Consider the following 23,039-nt stretch of genomic DNA (forward strand, 5'->3'; position numbering starts at 1 on the left):
ATTATTATCATAAATCAGTAATAGCAAGTCTCGCCTTCAGTTTGGTAATTATTACGTGCCGATCGAGTAACATTTACCAAAGTTATATCGAAAAACTTAAGTGGATCTCCAGTTTTTTTCTCAAAAAAAAATCTTCAATTTTATAAATAACCTTTAAATGAAAGAACCGGATTACAGAAAAGTATGCCAAGGAGTGACTTTTTTCGTTCAAGCTGAATGCAAAGCAATATCGTCCAATTGGAGAGTCCTCAAAAAGATTTTCCAGGATATGTTAAAGACTATTGCATTTACCTACCTACAGTTACTTTTTCACATAATGGAATTAACTAAAATATTTATGTAAACACTTGTTGCACGTCCCCTACTTTCATATAACGGCAAATTTAGAAACCACGAAAAATGGACTTAAAATGGGCCCTAATTGTATTATGTTAATGTATGCAAATACTTATATTTATGCTTGCCACTACTATTAACTTGTCAAACGTTTACTAAATTTAATAACCCTTAATTTGATATATCGTCCTGTTTATAACAATTAACGCATTCCATAGATATTACAAGCCAAAGTTTCATTTTCAAAATTCATACACTTTGATTCAATTGCGCGGGCTAAAGATAAGTTTTAAATTAATCTTACTTGGCCAATAACAATTGGCTTAGACCTAAGATATCATAATATTACTATTACAATACGGTCAAATACCTTTTATTTTCCCTCATACAAAATCGACCCAGCCTATACATACATACATATGTACATAAATATTCAAAAATAATGTTGTTGAAAAACCCTCAATATAAATCGAATTCGATAGCGTAAAAAAAATATTCATATTTTTTGGACTTATCAAATTTTCTGTGACTACTTTGGACTTAGCAATTTTGCACATCACGGAATAAAACGGGTAGAAATAAAACAAGTAGTCCTTTCAGAAACGGTGCATTCTCAATTTTCCTTGCTTCCTGCATCAAAAACTAATTGTTCATAAAAAGTGGACTTAGCAACATTTCACTCTAAGCTAGCGATATGACATTCACAGCCCCATTCTGCGGTAGTAAAAAAAATGTTGTTACCGGTAAATGAGTCCCTGGTAATTTTTAAACCCTTTTCGCATTCTGTGCACTGGCAAATTTTGTTCCCATCTCATTAGCAGGTAACAAATTATTGCCCCGTGAAGTATGCAACACCAGAATTTATACAAAACTTCATAGCTGAATTGCTGAATAGATTAAATTGATTCCAAGGTACTTAGAATTGTGGTTACAAGAAGTGGTGTTATTTTTTGGTAACAAAATTTTCCGGTGTCAAAATGTTCGGTATCAAGCAGAATAGGCCTGTCAGTCTCCTTTAATGGTCAATATATAAATTATTGACGCGAAACGGTTTGGGAGAAATGTATTTTACCTATATTGAGTGTAGTGTACCGAATGTACATTTTTGTCTAAATAGGGCTGAAAAGAGTAGAATATTGCCTACTTTACCATCATGGACCAAATTTGGTCAATTTCTTTTCTTTCCATTGGTCCAATTCTTTTTAAAATGGTCCATTTCACAAGCCTTTGGTTAGATTATTATCACCCTTTCACTTCATGCAATAAATTTCGCGTTTTCAATTTTTTCTATTTAATTGATGAATATTCCGCCCTATGTTAAATATCGTCATCGTCAGTAAAAGTGAAATTGGACGAGTAGTATCTGGAGTAGCTACAGGATTGAGTTGTATATCAAATTAAAGTGCAAGCTCCAGAGGTTGTCCAGAAATTATCAGATTTCAAATCGGTGAAGTAGGTGCTAAAATATAAGCGTTTAAACATTTTCTTGACTCACTCTCAACGTATCTATATATAATTGCTCAGTTATACGACTTAGTTAGGGCGATCTGGTGTAGCTACAGAATTGGGTTGTATATCAAATTAAAGTGCAAGCTGCAATTGCGATTACCGTATTTGCCACAAAAGTTAAATTGGCAGAAAAATTAATAGTGAGCAGTGTAATCTATAGAAAAATATTTACCAAATATCCGTGGAATTTTGATTCGGATTCGTGTTATTCATAGTTTCGAAATTTATTTCGCGAAAGCAAAAAATAAAAATAGCTTAGATCACTTTCTTTTTTAAACACCTAGGATATCACTGACAAATTTAAAGGGCCCAGGATGACGGTAAAATTCAAAATTCTAAATATTTTTTGATGCGATTTTTTAAATGAATGATTCAAATTACACACGGTATACATATTTATGTATATTAAAATTTGTAGAATCAGTGGTAGAATTTTTGTACTGAAAGTGTTAAGAAAGCTTTAGTTTAAAAGCGTGATACCACATGCATTTCACCATGAAACGGCGCCAATTTTAAAAGATTGAAAGAAAGCATGAAACGTAGGTGTACGTGGCGTATGAGTAACTTTCTTTCCTGCTCATTTTTCATACGAAAAATCTTTGCGTATTTTCATTTGACCACTCATTATATCTTATTTATCCATCGAGTTTCTTCATTAGTAATTTGATTTTTTTTTTGTAACAGAACAGGCTTCAGCAGAAATGCAAAAATTTTGCACAGAACCTGTTATTTTTTAAATTTTTCCTTTGTTAAAGTATGATTTGTTTAATTTTTTCATTAAAAAATATAAAAAGCTGGAACGATTAATTAACTTTTCAGAAACTATAATCCCTATCGGAAAGTATGATGTATACACGGTTTATGGAGAATTTCATTAGCTTTCATTTTCCGTACTTTATATTAAGATTGTTAAATTGGTTCGTAAGATATACGTGATTAAAAGGAACCAATTTTTGCATTGAGCTGAATAATGTATACCCGATCAGTTTGTCTTTTGTGAAACAAAAACAAACTAAAAGTTGACAAAAATTAGCGTTTGATGTTTGATGATGTTAAATAAGAAAAATAAAAAATTTCAATATTTCTACGGAAGTTAGCCCCTTTTTTTAATTTTGCCAATAGAATTTTGAATTGTCGACTAAATAATGCAGAATCGTTTGTAGGTGATTGGTAGACGACATTCGGTCTCCTTTAATGTTCAATATATAAAGTATTGACGCAAAACGGTTTTGGAGAAATGTGTTTACCTAAATAGAGCCAAGAGTACCGATCTTACTTAGAATATCAAATCGTTTGTAGGTCTATGATAGATGCAAATAAACGTTTGATAGATTTTCCTATGTCTAAAATAAGAAAAATAAAAAAGCTCAATATTTCTACGGAAGTTAGCCCCCTGTTTTTTTTTTAATTTTAGCGCTAGAATGTTGAATAGCCTCCTAAATGATGCAGAATCATTTGTAGGTGATTGATATATCGCTAGCTTAGAGTGCAAAGTTGCTAAGTCCATTTTTTTCAATTGTACAGGAGACACAAAAAACGTTGCTAAGTAATTTTCTTTAAGTATTTTGCAAAACTTTGAATGCAATGTTTCGCGTTTTTCATTTACCCTTTATTAAAAAAAAATAATAAAAAAGTGTGCTTTTTTACAAATTTTGTAGATAATTTTGTGACAGCAAATTTTCTACTTTTTTCTTAAATTTTTTTTGTTGGACTTAGCAAATTAGAACAAATTGTTTAGGTTCTTTTAATAAATACACAAGGGAACAGTGATTTTGTTGCATCAAATGTTAAAGCTGTTTTTGATAGACTTTTTTATGCTGATTACTATAAGTGACCATCAATTCAACGTGCAGGGATGGTATTTTCAGAGATAGTACTCGAGACTTCTAGCTTTAATTTAAGCCTAATATTGATAATGATTTTCAACATATTATTATCATAAATCAGTAATAGCAAGTCTCGCCTTCAGTTTGGTAATTATTACGTGCCGATCGAGTAACATTTACCAAAGTTATATCGAAAAACTTAAGTGGATCTCCAGTTTTTTTCTCAAAAAAAAATCTTCAATTTTATAAATAACCTTTAAATGAAAGAACCGGATTACAGAAAAGTATGCCAAGGAGTGACTTTTTTCGTTCAAGCTGAATGCAAAGCAATATCGTCCAATTGGAGAGTCCTCAAAAAGATTTTCCAGGATATGTTAAAGACTATTGCATTTACCTACCTACAGTTACTTTTTCACATAATGGAATTAACTAAAATATTTATGTAAACACTTGTTGCACGTCCCCTACTTTCATATAACGGCAAATTTAGAAACCACGAAAAATGGACTTAAAATGGGCCCTAATTGTATTATGTTAATGTATGCAAATACTTATATTTATGCTTGCCACTACTATTAACTTGTCAAACGTTTACTAAATTTAATAACCCTTAATTTGATATATCGTCCTGTTTATAACAATTAACGCATTCCATAGATATTACAAGCCAAAGTTTCATTTTCAAAATTCATACACTTTGATTCAATTGCGCGGGCTAAAGATAAGTTTTAAATTAATCTTACTTGGCCAATAACAATTGGCTTAGACCTAAGATATCATAATATTACTATTACAATACGGTCAAATACCTTTTATTTTCCCTCATACAAAATCGACCCAGCCTATACATACATACATATGTACATAAATATTCAAAAATAATGTTGTTGAAAAACCCTCAATATAAATCGAATTCGATAGCGTAAAAAAAATATTCATATTTTTTGGACTTATCAAATTTTCTGTGACTACTTTGGACTTAGCAATTTTGCACATCACGGAATAAAACGGGTAGAAATAAAACAAGTAGTCCTTTCAGAAACGGTGCATTCTCAATTTTCCTTGCTTCCTGCATCAAAAACTAATTGTTCATAAAAAGTGGACTTAGCAACATTTCACTCTAAGCTAGCGATATGACATTCACAGCCCCATTCTGCGGTAGTAAAAAAAATGTTGTTACCGGTAATTTTTAAACCCTTTTCGCATTCTGTGCACTGGCAAATTTTGTTCCCATCTCATTAGCAGGTAACAAATTATTGCCCCGTGAAGTATGCAACACCAGAATTTATACAAAACTTCATAGCTGAATTGCTGAATAGATTAAATTGATTCCAAGGTACTTAGAATTGTGGTTACAAGAAGTGGTGTTATTTTTTGGTAACAAAATTTTCCGGTGTCAAAATGTTCGGTATCAAGCAGAATAGGCCTGTCAGTCTCCTTTAATGGTCAATATATAAATTATTGACGCGAAACGGTTTGGGAGAAATGTATTTTACCTATATTGAGTGTAGTGTACCGAATGTACATTTTTGTCTAAATAGGGCTGAAAAGAGTAGAATATTGCCTACTTTACCATCATGGACCAAATTTGGTCAATTTCTTTTCTTTCCATTGGTCCAATTCTTTTTAAAATGGTCCATTTCACAAGCCTTTGGTTAGATTATTATCACCCTTTCACTTCATGCAATAAATTTCGCGTTTTCAATTTTTTCTATTTAATTGATGAATATTCCGCCCTATGTTAAATATCGTCATCGTCAGTAAAAGTGACGATACGGCCATCGTCAGCCATGTTACTGATGCGCTGACGATCGTCGACGATGACGATGACGATATTCAGCATAGGGCCGATTGGCAACACCTGCTAAAAGTGTGAACTCGCCTTGCTACTGATCTTCAAATATGGCATGGCTAATCATCTGTCACAGCACGCTTCAAAAAATATCGCGGTTTCTTGCTAATTTCAATTACTCGGTGACCAATATTGAAGTGGCAGGCAAAAATATGGAAAGGTAGCAAAACTTTAATCATAGCATTTAGCACAGCAATCGAAAAGATATTGAACATCTTGAAATTATTACACCACATAAAGTTCTTTCTGATACTCATGTATCAATTTTGGCGCTACTCGTCCAATTTCCTGCATTGGTAAATGGTGCAGACATAATTGAATTTCAAATTGGCAAATTGAGGCCGAGTGAAGGTAACTTCAAAAACTTTACCAATGTAGAACGTATTTGGGATCAAGTAAGTTTTGATTAAAAATGGATTGGGTGAAGCGGCCTTTGGAGAACTGTGTGATTTAGTTCATAACATTTTTAGTCTGCCTCACAGTTCCGCAGCAGCTGAGAGCAATTTTTTGATTTAGCATTAATAAAAACGAAATTAAGAAACAAATTATAATTTAAAACTTTAAATAATATAATGTTAATAACACAGGCCTACAAAATTTATACCACAAATCTGTTTCTTTTCGTTTTGTATCTTTCAAGCATTTGTGCAAAGAAGTAATGTCGCAAAACTCATAAACTTCAATGGACAATATCTCAGGTTTATAACAAGATATCTCGTTGAGTTAAACAGCATTATCAAGGGGAAATATTTTACTTTCAAATGATTTATTAATTTAGTTTTCTAAAAAAAAACGAGCTATTCTTTATGAAAATACATGACGAATATAGCAAAAAGTCGGAGTTTTCGCATGTTTAGGCTCAAATATCTCGAAAAGCTGAGCCAATCGAGCAAAACTGATTCTGGATTCAGAATCTGCGCATCAGAAACCTTTGGAAAAGTGTAAGCTGATCCCAGGATCTGAAAAACGTCGGCCTGTGTAATATACAGTTGTAATGCACTTTGGATGCAATACAAAAAAAATCGTTATAAAAGCTGAATTGGCATATTTTCTTGATAAAAAGGAACAAACTCCATTGAATTTCCCGATGTAATAAAAATTGGTCAATTTTTTACCATTCGGTCCATTTTTTGGTCTGAAAAATTAATTGGAAATGGCAACCATGATCATAGGCTGTAATAAAAAAATTCAGGTGTAAATCTGAACGAAAAATGCCACTGAAAATGGGGCAACGCGAAAGTGGTTTGTGTCCAAACTATGGGTGTATAAAATTTTAACGATTCGCACCCATCTGCAGATGCAGAACAAACAGAAAGCTTAGAAGTAAGTTTAAAATATAACGTTTTCGCAGCTTCCTAAAAGTGTGCTTACACGATATGTGTTTGCATCTGTAAATGTGACTTTTTAGATACATATGTTATTGCATCTGTTTGTCAAATTCATAGTCTTTAGTTAACTATTTAGAGATACGTTCTTTGAAAATGAAATAAACCAAACCCAGATGATTCTATCTGTGTGTCAGATGAAAATAGAAACATTTCTATTTCATATATACGTGCATCTGCTTTATACAAATCTAATTTGTCTTTACACGATATGTTTCCATTTTCCTATGTAAGAAGTGGCATGTACACGTGCAAATACATATCGTGTAAGAAAACTTTAAGTTGTCTTCATCAAACGAAGGAGCATATAAAAATTACGAGCCAAAAGCGTCAAATAACCTCTTTCGACATGTTCACTGTCATTTAGAGGTTCACCGTGAACGTAATTTCGGCGATCCGCATTTTAATATAATTTCAGCAAATATTTTATTCAGATTATTATAGGTAAGTTTTCATACTGATTAATTGCTTAAATTTGTTTTTTGAAATTAACTCTTAACTACAGACATCCGATTATCAAAACGTTATAACAGAAAACCGGTATTTTTTTTACCGGTTATACTAAATTTATAAATTACTAGCAGAGCGCCCGACATCTTTTGGGGTAAACAAATCAAAATATAAAATAGTAGTACAAGTATTCAGTTCAGCATAAATTAAAGGAGATAAACTATTTTATTTCTATTTAAATTAAGGCATCCTTATGAACCATACTTTTAGCTTCATCGTGCTTCAACAACTATTTTTATATTTGTCATTATTTTCTGTACTGCAAATCTTGTTTCATTATTAATATTAGGTGGATTAAGGTAACGATAGAATTTTTAAATTGAAATTAGTGTACTACGGTACATTCCGTTAAGCTGGCTATTCGCTTAGCTGTTTTAGTATAGCTGCACTTTTACGGTAGAATGCGTATTTCGTTTTTACTCATTATGAATGAACATTTTTTGTTCAACAGCATCGCGGGATCAGAAAAACGATTTAATCTTTCCATTTCGAAATGGTCTAAAGACTGTAAAGTATTAAATATCCGAGTGATATAATTGATGAATACATATTTATCCCCCTTTTACAAACTCATTTATATATACTTTACTCTAAAAACTCCCACATATATGACGGCATACCAAATTTCAAGTTCATGTGACTTATGGTTCCCAATTTATGGCTGATTAAAAATTCGACGTTTATGCTCCAGGTTCCCTTTTACAAACTCATGTATACAAACCTTACTATGAGCACCTACCATGGATATGTATTCATACAAAAGTTCATATTCTTGTGATTATGGTTCCCAAGTTGTAGCTGATACAAAATTTCACACCTCACAGTGGTCGGATAAGGCATGTTTTACGCGAAAAGGCCTATTTTTAAACTGTGATAAATTAACTGGAGTGAAGCCATTCTTATTCAGAAAGGTCCAGCGAAGTCAAAGCTGGTTAGTATTTATTTTGGAACGAATTTCCGTCATCCCTTGTCAAGTTTGGTTTGCAGACAAACCGGTTTCGGCATTGTGCCATCTTCAGTGTCATTTTTCGTTCTGTCTGGTTCGAGTTTTTGTCCTTAATTTATGTTCATTTATCTTAGGTAATGTGATTTTCGTCGATGATTAATTATTGCCATGGTGTCCTTTTTTATTTCAGAAACAGGTAATAGGTTGGTAGGTTCGCTGTCTCGATATTAACATCCGTTATGTTGTCTCTGTATGGTTTTTGCCTGCAGGTAGGTAAAAGTCGGTGATTTTTGTCCTGGTGGTACTTTGTGGCGTGTTCGGAGTGTCCATGCCTGTTGTTTTGTTGTCATTTTTCTTTTTCTCGTAAATTAATTTTAAGGGTTCGAATATAACATCCGATGCGGTATTTGTTTGTTCGTTTATTATTTTGCCGTCGAAGGTTTTTAGTTTGTATATTTCCATATTTTCTAGTACGTTTAGTCGTTGGCCTTTATGTTGTACATGCAGTAGTTTCGCTGACTTTCTTATTTGCGTTGGTGAACATTTGTTGTTAAACATGTGGTTAGCAAAATTTGACTCTGGTATTGCGCTCGGTTTCTGTGTCTTTTTGTTATAGTCTCTTATATGCTCGCGGAATCTTGTTTTTATTTTACGTCCTGTTTGACCTATGTAACTATGCTGGCATTTGCAAGTTAGTTTATAGACTCCTTGTTTATCCAATGGATCTTCTTGATTTGTGGTGTTCCGTAGTATCCGTCCCACGTTGTTATTTGTTCTGAATGATGTGCGAAGGTTGTGTTTCTGGAACAGCTTTGCAAGTTTGTACGTTGACTTTCCAGTATAGGTTAATACCGCCCAATTTTTGTTATTGTTTTCTTCTTTGTTTGGCTTTTTGTTTTTGTGTTCCCTTCGGATTTCTTCTACCAGATCTCTTTTGTATCCGTTATTAGCCGCTATGGCATATATTGCGTTCAGTTCTTTGTTGTATCCTTCTTTTGTTAGTGGTATTCGCTCAATTCTATTGATCATCTGTCTAAAAGCGGCTTTTTTATGCTGATGAGGATGGTTCGATGTATTATGTATTATTGTATCTGTGGCTGTGGGCTTCCTAAAAATTTCATATTGCAGACTGCTGGTGCTTTTATTTATTTTTATCGTCAGATCTAAGTAATTTAGCTTTCCTTGCATTTCTTGTTCCATTGTGAATTTTATATTGCTGTGCTGTTTGTTGAGGTATTCCAATATCTGTCCTTCATTTTTCTTTGTTATAAGACATATGATGTCATCTACGTATCTGGCGTAGAACGTCGCTCCTAGTTGTGATGTAAGATACTCCACGTACCTTTCTTCCAAATTCTGCATGAATACCTCCATAGTTAGTGGTTAGTATTTTTAATAATATGTGCTGAGCAAGCCGTTGAATCCATTTAATTCAACGAATTCGATCGTGGCTTGTTCTAACAGTTATGAGTTGATAGCTTTCTTAGCAATTTTTTCTATGGAAACTTTAAATTATAACAGTAACTGCTGGTTTGGTGTTACATACTTCTTAAAGATAGAAAATGATGATTTCATATGAAATATTACATAATAAAATTTTGTTGCCAAATTATGAATATCTTAATAACACGGATTATTGTTCAAGAAATATTTTTTTCAAAAAGGTATAACTAATTGGTAGGGCCGAGTAGTATCTTCATTCCTTTACCAAAAAGTAATGCAAGGGGTATGAAAAGAATAGCTGCGCATACTCGCGCCAAAAAGAGTGGCGGCCAGTTTTATTAAAATCGCGGCTTATTTTTCAAGAAATATTATCTTCAAAACGGTATAACTAATGAGTAGAGCAGAGTAGGATTTTCATTCCTTTACCAAAAAGTAATGCAAGGGGTCCTTTAAGGATCTACGAAAAGAAAAGCCGCGCATACTCGCGCCAAAAAGAGTGGCGGCCAGTTTTATTAAAATCGCGGCTTATTTTTCAAGAAATATTATCTTCAAAACGGTATAACTAATGAGTAGAGCAGAGTAGGATTTTCATTCCTTTACCAAAAAGTAATGCAAGGGGTCCTTTAAGGATCTACGAAAAGAAAAGCCGCGCATACTCGCGCCAAAAAGAGTGGCGGCCACTTTTATTACACTAGACCAACTTTAGCAGTTGTTCCAAATAACATAAAGTATATAAAACACTAAGGATTAATGTAATTTTTCTATATTTAGCATCATATTATTTATAAGATGTGTCTTGACAAACCTGAAGTCAATTTTCATAAACCGAAAATAACGAATCCAATATGGCGTCCAAGAATTAAAAAATTACTGAATTTTCATGAAATTTGGTATTTTGAGGTTCTTAAGTTCACTTATTACAAATTTCAAACTAGTTTTAGAAAATTCAAAATTCAAAATCCAGTATGGCGTCCCAGATTTAAATAAAGCATTGAATTTTTTGAAATTTGCTATTTAGAGGTTCGCATTCATGGCAACTCCGAAGGCTGTTATCGGAAGGTATCGTTACCGAATATTACGCCCTTCCTTACTGGACACATCTGTCATTCTTCTGTATCCAATATGACGCCCGAGAATTAAAAAGATTACTAAATTTTCATGACTTTTGGTATTGCCTTTTGTATGCCTTTGCCAGTAGGGCATTTTTCTGAGGAAGCCCAGGAGGCTAGCAACAAAGACTTCAGATGGTATCGCGAGCGTAACACTCGAAAAATAACCAGAAAGGAATCTAACGAAGCCTTATTTCAGATGTTAATTATAACATCTGATCCTGTATTATCCAGTATGAGACGACCCCCTCTTCGAAAAGCAGATGCCATTTCTGAAGAAGTTATCAGTCTTTTGCGTGAACCAACTCAAAACGCATAAGTTTTTGTTGAAAGTGACAGAGATGAGTGAAAAAATATTTCGTAATTTCTATTTTAATTTGTTGTGTGTAATATTAGTTAATACAGGGAAATTTGGTAGACGTTTGAACATATGTGAACTGGTGATATTTAGTTGGGGCCATCTGCTATGTGTTCCGCCCAGAAATTTCAACTAGACCCCCAAGGTTTTATATTTTTTTCTTTTAATTTCTCATTTACAAAAATTCAAACCTGAATAACGTTATTTAAAAATGGGAAAACTTTAGGTTTGAAAATCACCAATTTGGTATAAAATAAAAAAAATCTTAAAAAATTGTTTGGGCTGAACATATAGCAGGCGGCCCAACTATCCCCCATTTATAAATATAATTATTGTTATTAGTTCATAATTTGATCATAAATTCATTTTAAATATGTTCGGTCAAATACAATAAATCAGTAATTTTGCTTAACAAATATATTGTGTTACTCAACTAAAAATGACAGTTGATTTGACAGATTTCAACTGAAAAAGTTTGAATGTAATATAGAACTCGAGATCAGTGAGCCTTAAAACCTAGTACGTTTACTTCTTGGGAAATTCTCCTTATTTTAAAAAAAATTTACAGCCCATTCGACAGCTGTCAAATCTCAAGGGTTTCACGTAAAATTCGTGACTAGCGTGTCTAAAACCCTTACCGGTAACATTTAAAAAATATTTTCTTATTTTCAGAAAAATTAACCATCAATTTGACAGCTGTCAACTCTCAAAGCTTTAACTTGACGTAAAATTCGTGATCAGCATGTTGAAAAACCTTATCAGTGACGTTTTTAAAAAAATTCTCTGACTGTCAAACTTTTAATTTAACATACAATTCGTGACTAGCGTGGCTAAAAATCAATTAAGAGGTATTTTCAAAAAGATTTTCTTATTTTTAGAGAACTTAGCAGTTGATTTGACAGCTGTCAACTGTCAAACTAAAAATTGTGTGGCATATTCAGATTTAGCATAGCAAAAATACTACGATGATGCATTTTTATTATAACCGTAACAGCCCTTCTAATTTTTCGCATAAAACATAGCTTCTTCGACCACTGTGCACCTGTGGGATGTGGCACGCCCCTTTCAAAAACTCATTTATATATACCTTACTATTAGCAGGCCCGTCCAGAGGGAGGGGGGAAAGGGGTGAATCCCCCCGGGCCCGGGCTTCTTAAAGGGCCAAAAATATCAGAACCATAACTTTTTTTGTTTTTACAATGTAATTGCTCCTTCGTTATAGGTTTTTATTATACGTATTATAAATATATTCTGGTTCGTGCTGATTGTTTCTGACTCTATAAATTAAAGAAAATACGTTTTGGCTCACAGTGCGTTTCGAATACCACTCAAACTCGATAGAATACCATAAGCATAAGTATACCTAAAATATATTGTACCTACTGTTGTTTAGGAGCTATAAATATTTCAACAGCGGACTGTTACATTACAATTTTTGGAACTACTTTTTTAGGCTGATTTATATTATCGAAAAAGTCTGCTCTCCTTATATGACTCAAGAACTACGTATTTATTGAACTGATAAAATACATTTTGAGGTCAAAACTGTTACGTTACCTGTGCGATATACATGCGTGTAGATTATAATTAGGTTTTTAAATGGCTTGTAGTCTGTTTTATGCAATATGTAGCATGAATTCAGTAGACTTGCGATTTGACATGTAATCAAAAGAAAAGAAGAAAGCTGTAGGTCGTTTCATAAGTAATTTTCTGCGTAGAACTCGAGATCGATCTTAGAACTGCGCTAAGATATTGAGGTCTTTCGCGGTTAAGTATACGAAAAAACGGCTTTAACGGCCACTTTTGTTTGCTCTCTATGCCATTTAGTACTATTCTTACCCTTCAAAATGCATGTTCGAGTGCGGCTTTACGATTTCTCCTGCAGAAACTATGGCCATTGGAAGATGACGTAATTTTTTTTGTTTGTTTATTCAAGTTAAATTTACAATCTGTCGTAATATTAATAAACAATAAGTAAATGTGATGTTAAAGTACAAACAAATTGTGAGTGTTAAGTGGTTGTAGCGGGTGCCTGTAGTAATGCTACTGCTAAAGTAGGGATGCCCAATAATCATTTTTAGTGGTGGGCGAGTCCGAGATGTTTAAATGATCGAGATAGTACATCCAATTCGCGTAAATTTTTCAGAACTTTTTTCGTTGAAGGTGTTGCACTTTTTTCCATACTGAAATTTGTGTACATCATTTATCATTGTCTAAGAAAAACTATAAAATAAAGCTTAATTTAAAATATTGGAATAAAAAGCAACAACGCTACACGCGCATTCATCCATATAACATAAAATGCGAACGTTCGTTATATGGAAGAAAGTGCGCAACACCGCAAACAGAAAAATTCAAAAAATCAATGGTATTTTCTAGACACTTCAAACTTGCACCTTATTATACTAGAATGAATGGGCTACAAAAATGTTAACCCAAAACATCTCTACAAATTCTGAACAAAAAACTGTGAAAATTTTATGAAACTTTGTTGATTTTTTTCATGCTTTCAAGTTTCGATTTATTTGTAAGGTTTTTGTTTGATAATGAGCTACAATTTTATAAAAAGAATAATTAAAATTATTTAAAAAAATAAAATAAATACCGGGTGACCGTGTAATATTGTCAAAGATGAAGACAATGATGATAAAACATTAATACACTATATAGGTCAGTTCATATCAAATTACATAAAATGAGATCACTACCGATAAAATGGAAATCCTCAATGAACATTTTTAATGTCAACGCATGGAATTTACATAAATTTTTTTTTACTTTCAACCACCGAATGGCTCAATTACTTCTATTTCTGCAGGGTCGCCATTAGGTAAATTGAATTTCCAAAGATTTTTTCAAAATAAATAGCGATAAGGGATATTTCACCCGCCGGTGATAAGAAATCACAATCGCCATAACGCACATCACTAATATTACTGTTTACAACCACGTTTACATTCAAAATTACAATTCGTAATTTCGTTTTGAAGCAAATATGAAATATAGGTATATCCATTTACTTAAATGTAAACGGATTAAGCATCAAAGTGCTAGAAGAGATTTGAGCGTTTGGTACAAAAAGTATTTTTGATGTTGAAATTGTACTTAAAATCGGCAAATTGTACTTTTGGACATTTTAAAATTAATTGTACTGAAAAAAGTACAATTGTACTTAAAATATCAACACTGTTTCACTGGCGCTGTACTTGCTGCAGCGATGCCAGATTTGAGCGTACCCAATTTTTTACCAATAATAACTCATGCGAGGGATTTGGGTATTGGGCATTTTACAAGCCTATAAGGAAGTATACATATCTGTGTTCGTATAGAATAGTATCTTATGTCGGAAGACTGGCTTTAGTATAATGAACCATTCGCAGCATACGATTGCGAAAGACTCACTGGCGCCGAGTCGTTGAAGAACTGGAAATGGTACATTTTACTAAAGCCAGCCTCCCGAAATAAGCTACTATTTCACACGAACACAAATATATTCGTCTACAAATAATGTTTATTATTTTAATTAAGTCCTAAGATAAGTTTGTGAATCTTATCAGTGTTCTATGTAAGAACCAAAAATCAATACCCTCGCCAATTAGAACTTTTGCTTTAAAAGAAAAATATACATAGCGCATTTACTCAATACTTGGCCTGGCATCACTGTTTAAGCATTGATGTGCTCAGCTCACTGTTGCCAAGGTCGTGCATTTTGCACTAAATTTAGTGCTTTTGGGAAACCAAAAAGCCGAAATAATTGGAATTCAATGCTTGGTGCGGTATTTAGTGATGCTTTTTTAATGCACACCGAATGCATAGGTACATATGTATGTATGTATACACTATACACTAATATTCTACATTAAGATGGAATTCATTTACTGAATAAAATGTGAGGAATAGGTAAATTAAATATGTATTTCGTTGTTATAAATGTATTGAAATTAATTTATTAATAAAAACGTGAGGAAATGAATATGTATATACACTTTTTACTCAATCAAAAAAATTATTAAACATGATAATAAAAACTTGGCGCTTTTGTTTTGGAAAAATTGGCTTTTTCTGGTGGCCTGATGCCACACTGAAAATAAGTGTGTTGTGGTTAATATGTATACGATGCCATCTCCGTACAGCTCACTTCACCTCGCTTAGCACGCTCGCGTGCGCGCAGTTTGCCCGCGACGTCAACTGCGTGCACCTCTGTTCTGCATCCCTATGCTAAAGGATTGGGATGGTTATCCAACCTGGTTTTATACCTATCACTGAACTTTTTTATTTCATCTTTGACGGTGTATATTTTTAGATCTCTTTGAATAGTATGGTTTGACACATACCATGGAGCATTTGTTATTGACCTTAGAGTTTTTGATTGAACCCGCTGTATTATTTCAATATTTGATTTGCTTGCTGTTCCCCATATTTGTATCGCATAAGTCCAAATGGGTTTGATAATAGTTTTATATATTAGCAATTTATTTTCAAGAGAAAGAACAGATTTTTGGCCCAGAAGTCAATGAAGACTTCTCAGTTTTATATTAATTTGCTCCCTTTTCGCTTTTACATGGTATTTCCAGGTGAGCCTTCTGTCCATGTGTAGCCCCAGGTATTTCACATGATCGCTTACAGGTATGTCTGTATTAAAGATTTTTATTGAAGGAAAATCACCTTTTCTTAGGGCAAAAGTGACATGGACCGATTTATCTGAATTGACTTTAATATTCCACATCTTGAGCCAGTCTTCTAGTTGGAATAAGTAATTTTGTAGTATGTCAGAAGATCCAGACGGCAATTTATTTGAAGTTAAGACTGCAGTGTCATCAGTGTATATTGATATTGTAACATCGTTATTTTTTTGGTTTATCCGATGTGAAGATCGAATAAAGAATTGGCCCCAAAACACTTCCCTGTGGTACGCCTGATTTTATTTCATATATATTTGAGCACTCATTTCCAACCCTTACATAAAATTCTCTATATTTTAAATAAGATTTATAAGAAATAAAAAGGGGGCAGGTAAATATTTATTTAATTTGTATAGCAATCCGGGGTGCCAGACTTTATCAAATGCTTCTTGCACATCAAGGAATGCCCCGGAACAATATTCTTTTTTTTCTAGAGCTGACCTTTTATTATATACTCTATGGCATTGTTCAGGAGTTCCGTGGTTTCTGCGAAACCCGTACTGTTGGTCAGGATATGTTTTTAAGTTTTCCATTACTGGCATCAATCTTCGTAAGAGAATTCTTTCGAATACCTTTGAGTAAGCGACCAGCGGACTTATCGGGCGATATGAACTAACTAAATTATCTGTTTTTTTGGTTTAGCAATCCTAATTATTTCCGCACATTTCCAGGCTGTTGGAAAGTGCTGAAGCATCAGTATGGCATTAAAAATAATTGTCAGGGCTCACATGGATTTCTCCGTTAGGTGCTTTACAGTGTGGTCTATCTGATCGTATCCTGAGCTCTTTTTACTGCCACATTTTGCCAATTCCTCTTTCACCTCTGATAAAACAATGCACCTTATTGGAAATCCATTTGGCATGGAGTATCCAAAAAGTACATCACTTCCCTTTCATCAGAAGCATCAATAAAATTAAATGGTGTGAATAATTCTTTTAGGTACTTAGCAAACGCATCTGCTTTATCCTCATCTGACCGATACCATGAATTGCTAGAGTCTTTTATTGGAACCTTTCTCACTTTTGGTCATTTGAGATATTTTGTGGCATTCCACAGACATTCGGAGCGTGTTGCGTTAGGCTTAAGGTTGGATAAAAAGGTTTCAAGAGAATTGTTTTTTAACTGTTTAAGCCTTGTCTTTCAATGTTTAGTAGCTCTGTTTAACAATAATTTGTCAATTGGATTCTGGGTTCTTTGCCATACTTTCCTCAATGCACGTTTTTCTCTTATTAGGTTTTTGATTTCGGAAGGGATATAGCTATTGTTTGCTTCACAAGTATCTTGTGGAGTTGAGATAAAACCTGCTTCTACAATGATGTTATTGAATTTTTCAACAAAGTCGTCTAATTGGTCAGTGGTTCTTAATTGGATACTAAGATCAATATTATTGTTCTAACCAGTGAGAAAATAATGAAATATCAGTTCGTGGAGTCACAATTCTTGGCTTTCTTTGAAAAATTATAGGTGATGATTGGAGTACCACAATAGCTCATTACCTTTTGGGTTATTTAAGCGAGAGCCCTACCAAGAGTGTTTGGCATTAAAATCTCCTCCGAGTAGGAATGTCGAGCCAAGTTCATTAAACATATTTCCATACTCTATGCAATTAATTGTGTGCCTGGGTGGAAAGTATCCAGCGCCAATAACTATTGAGCGTGTGTTTGTTTTGATTTTAATGCGCGAAATTTGTATTGATGGTGAACAAATTTCTTTCAATGGTTCATATTTAATTTTCGTTTTAATAATAACCGCCGACCCGCCTCGGGCTCTTCCCCCAGGGTGGTTACAAAATACTATGTCGTATCCTCTAATTTTAAAATACGATCTCTGTGAAAAGTGAGTTTCGGAAACTAAAAATATATCTATACAATTTTTATTAAGAAATGTTTCGATTTCGTTAATATGGTTGACAATACCGTTAAATTTTTCTAAAAATTGATCGAGGTTAGTTGTTTTTACCACATCAGCGTACGAAGCCGCGTTATTTGTTTTGCTAGTGAAGAATGAATTTTGTTTTTGCAAATTTGGGAATTCTGTGGTAGTATAAACATGCAGACTCTCCGTCGTGCGAGCTTTGCTTACATTATATTTATTTTTTTAGTGACTGGTGTACTTGACACCCGCTATAATTAGCCGGATGTTCGTGCTGGCAGTTTGCACATTTAGCAGGAGCATTTCTGGCCTTGGTGCAATCAGTTGTTTTGTGATTGGAACCGCATTTAACGCAAGCATAAGATTTGTTACCATACCTTTTCGTGTGTCCAAACTCTTGACATCTGTGACATTGAACAATGGAATTAACTTGCTTTGGTGGTATCAACCTGAACGACTGCATTAACAAGGTATCTGATCTCATAAATAGTTTTGCTGTTCTTGTCTGGTTCAATATCCACGAAAAATAAGGGCAGAGGGCGTTTGTCTGCACGGCTTGTAATGTTGCTGACTCTTCTAACACGATGGCAAAATTTTCAATTTCTTTTTTGATGTCTTCAATTTCTGATGTAGGATGGAGGTTTTTAATCACCTCCCGAAAACCTCGCTCTTGCTTGATCTGGTATGTGTGGATTTCCATATTTTTGTCGTTCAGATATTTAACAAGATATATATATATATATCTTGAATAGTTTACAATGTTGCTTTCAAATGAGCCCTATCTCTAACTAAATAAAAAAATATTTTTTAACTGAAAATTCAATTACTAAAAAAGACGTTACAAATAGTAGTTGTACACCGAAAACCCATGGATAATTAAGAGTGAGAGTTTAGGAAACTGCTTTATTTTATTGTTAAGAAGGGTGACAGGTAATGGGATAATTAACCCTGGTACGAAATAAAGTCAACAAAAATTTGGAAATAAAGTCATTGACGCTATTTCCTCATTCAAATGGAAATAGCGTCAACAATGTTTAAAGTATGTCGATTTATAGAAAAAAATGTTGTTCTTACAATAAACATTGTCCCGTAAGTGTTGTTTATTGCCAAATCCTCAGTGTGGTGCTATTAATCCACACACAATCATGAACTACCACCAATTGATTTTATTAAAAAATTTAAAATTACGAATATAGTAAAAACACGATGCGAAAAAACCAAACACAAAACGCAGCTGGAATACGAGAAATATTTGAAGAAAGAAATGATCCAGAACTTGCAAAACATGTTTCGTTTCCACAAAAATAAAGCGAACACTATTAAATTGAAGAAACAGTTCATGTCCCAAAACCCCAGAGGAACACTGAAGAATTCTGTGTTTTAAATTAGCATACTTTGAACGAACTCGGAATGGCTAAGGTGGAAAAGAAACCAACCTTTCTATAAGGAAACAATTATAGAAAAGGTATTTTCTTACACTGTATTCATGTCTCCGCCAGCAATTTGTGACGACATCATTTAAAAGCAGCTAAGGAGAACGACGATACTATTTATTAGATGGCACATTCAAGCTAATGTGCCAAAATGCGGGTATAAACAATTATTGATTATTTAATATCGGAACCGAGATCATGTAAGTTAATTGATTGGTTTTCACACACTTTTCACACTGTGTTGCCAAAATACAGCAGAAATCTTCCAATAACTTACAAATATAAAAATATGAAATATCGAGGGCTTAAATTCATTAATACCCTCTATCTGCAATTTGCACAAAAACTAATTTATGATTTTAGAAACCATGTCTTAATTTTTAAAATTAAAGGAATTAACGGCGTGCGAGTATAATTGAAGAGGCGAAGTTTCTGGGGTTTGCGCTTTATACTTGTTTACTGCTTCTCGCATGCTACATTTATTAATTGTCTTAATTTTTAGAATTTCTTTCGCTTGAGTATATTTTGGGCACATGCTCGAAGATCAGGGATGGGCATCTGAGCAGTTTGCACACATAATTCTGCTGCACTCGACTTCTACATGTGGCAGCGCATCGGGTTGGGGGAGTAAGGGAGAACTTAAATTTTTCTCCACGCTACGTCTATTTTATCAAGCTATCAAATGTGAGAAGGAGTGGCCCAGTTGGAGTTAAAATGTTATTTATTTGTTTTTTAAATTTGTAAACTGAAGCCACACCGTACGCTTGCAAACCTTCAATGATTTCTTCATCGCTAACATTGATAAGGAAAGGTGCAAATATGGGACCTTTGACATAGTTCAAATTCACTTGGTAGGTGGCTGTGATCGGGCAAATGCCTGGGAGCGATTTGGTATTCAAACACTTTTCGAATATTTTTTTGTTTTTGGTTAAGACTAAGAGGCTACCGTCACGCAGATCGCTAATACTTATTATATCTTTGCTAATAGCCAATATAGATTTATGAACACCAAAGCATGAATAACTTGTAAGAGGCTTTTCACTTCCCGATGCTTTCAACACGATGTATTTGGGATCATCATTGTTGGTGATATTTATGGCTGGGAAATCTGGGAATGTTTCGTACGTTTTGTTGGGTCTTTTTCGTTTTTGTTGATGAGTAGGGGAAAGAATGGCGAACCTACTTTCCCCTAGCTTAGTAGCCCCGGGGGGCATTTCGCCACACACACTCCGCACTCATTAAGGGTTTCTGAAGTTGAGTTATTGAATTAAGTTATTACTGAATTTGAGAAACTCACAAGAAAAGTGGCACGCGGGGGGTATACGTAACTAAGTACAACAAAGCCTAAAGGCGGGTTCACCGTTTGTGTCCGGACAACTTTTTATTTGCTCTCAAAACATTTTTGCCGGAGAGGGTGCTGAGTACTTCACCGTTCAGTTCGACACATTTTATTTTGTTCTGAAGCAAACAGCTGATTATATTGTTGCCTACACACGATTTTGAGGGCAAATAATACATGCAATTCGCTCCAAACACATACAAAGGAGAACGCGGCAACGCGAATCATCAAGTCGTTCGGACAGAAAATCAAAATCAATTTGATTCGAACAAAGAGTGTGCAGCACATTTTTGTCGCGCTCTCAGTGAGACAAAGTGGGAAAGGAACGCGTAAAATTACTAACAAAAAGTGTCCGGACACGAACGGTGAATCCGCCTTTATACCGCATTTCTACTAGGCATTGAAATGACAAAAAATGTATTCCATTTAAAAAAATGCCATGTGGAAATGAAATTAATGACAATTTTTTTAATATAATGACACGAATATTTTTTAATGCCCGACTTTGTCATTTGTCATTTAATGCCTAGAGGAAATTCAGCATAACAAATTAAGCGACTGCGCTTAAGAGAGAACGAGTGACCGTACACAACGAAGGCTAGTCGGTGACTGTCGATGTATTTTATTGACTTGCATCCCTAAGGCAAATATGGTGCCACACACAATGGTGCAAAAATTTAGTCAGAAAGAAGAAAGTTGCAGATTTGTTTTTTTGCAAATTAAGACGAAATTCGATTTTTTCTAGAAAAATTCGATTTTATCCGGATTTTAGCCCCACAAAGTTCGATTTCAAAAATTCGCCATTTTGGAGTTGAGATTCGATTAAAATTCAAATCTCGAAGCTTCGAATATCGAATTTACCCATCCCTAGTGACCCGCTTGAGAAAACTTGACTTATTACTAAATATAATGTAGTTTAGTTACACAAAACTGAATTTAATTTTTTTTTAATTCCTTATGCATCTGAGATAAATTGTTTTCAATCTCTTTAATAACGCCAATGCATTGGTGCCTTTACGTAGAGACAAATATTTGGTTTGCAAATTTTTTATCCCAGATAAAATACTGTTGAAGATAGAGTAAAGGCGTTTTGTTTTCTCGAAATAATGTTGCATTTATTCGGCCCTGCGCTGACAAGTTTTCGTGTTCTTTTCTCAGCATCTTCACATGTATATTGCGTGCTCTTCCTTTAAAATGTTGCACTCTGATTATGTTGCCCTATACCAGAACTGTAAAATGATTGAATCAGTAGGTTGTATAAAAAAACCTCATTCTTGAGTGGCTTAAATTATTTTGAAACAAAAACAAACATAATGTGTTATTGAATGGTAGAGTTCCATTCAGTATAGAATGTTAATGTAACAGAAGCATTCGCAATCATCGTGATTGTAAATTTTGGTTGAATGCAAACACTTTTGATCATTCAGTACTACACCGAAAAAATATGCCTTGACACTAGAAGAAAATCTTTATAGTAGAAAATAGTCGGTTTGCTCCTGCTTTTTCACCACTGCTATAATTTGGTAAAGTATTACCTATGAGCAAAAGTACGTATCAGCTTTGATATTCAGTGCATGCTTTTAAAAGCCAACTACATATCTTTAAAGGAAACTTGCGACCAAATTTTTGTAACGAACCAATTTTTTATTTGTACAAAGCGATATTTTTATTTCCCAATACCAGGCGCTCATGCATACATATAATACGCATAAATTTGTTTGCAGAACTTTTAAATTTTTTTTGTAGAAGCCTTTGTACTTTACAAAGTAGAATTTTGGAAATTTAAAAATTTGTACAAACAATTTTGTACGTAGAAATAGAAAACTTGTTACTTCACATGTATGAGCGCCTGGTATTGGGAAATGAAAATATGTATCGTTTTATACAAATAAAAACTGGTCATAAAGAGTGGCCGCGCGAAAATGGGTACATAAGTATGTATTTTAAAAATTGACATTATATACACATATGTATGGCTCATTCCATCTCAAATCAGCCAGGCCGGCGGAAAGTGAATTTAAGTTTGCGATAAAACTCACAGGGATTGTTCCTTGAACAATTTAAGGAGACACGTATTTTTTCTTTTTGCTCAGAAATGCGAATTTTTCGAATAATGAATTTTTTTCTTTTTGAGTACGAACGCTTCTTTTTTCCTCTCTTAATAGCAACTTTTGATGAAATCGTTTATAACTGCCGCAAGAAAGCAAGGATTTTAACGATTTTTTTTTTAAATTGCAGATATTGATCTACTGAATCGATCTAGTGAACTAAACATCAGTAATTGTTTATTAATAATTAATTATTGTTTATAAACAAAAAAATAAATTTTTTTTCAAATTGATTTTTTTTCAAATTGCCACATCTTTTTTTTCTCAAACTTTTTTGTCTATTGGGGAATAGTATAAACTATTTTCAGTACGAGTAGCAATATGCTAAAAT

At 33.7% G+C, this 23,039-nt stretch overlaps 1 protein-coding gene and 1 long non-coding RNA gene across 3 annotated transcripts in view; one reads left to right on the plus strand and one right to left on the minus strand.

The window, feature by feature from the left end:
• The window catches only part of LOC108361289 (probable cysteine desulfurase, mitochondrial), an 86,670-nt gene that overhangs the window by 29,622 nt on the left and 34,009 nt on the right, over window positions 1–23,039 (plus strand). The window lies entirely within an intron of this gene.
• Window positions 15,496–23,039, minus strand: part of LOC108361291 (uncharacterized) — a 19,891-nt gene continuing 12,347 nt past the window's right edge. The window contains exon 4 of the long non-coding RNA XR_001847270.1: window positions 15,496–18,639. This is a non-coding gene — a long non-coding RNA (uncharacterized LOC108361291). The remainder of the gene's footprint in view (window positions 18,640–23,039) is intronic.

This window comes from Rhagoletis zephyria, unplaced genomic scaffold, assembly GCF_001687245.7.
Source record: "Rhagoletis zephyria isolate East Lansing unplaced genomic scaffold, Rhagoletis_zephyria_1.1 Rzeph_scaffold_00730, whole genome shotgun sequence".
Lineage (NCBI taxonomy): Eukaryota > Metazoa > Arthropoda > Insecta > Diptera > Tephritidae > Rhagoletis > Rhagoletis zephyria.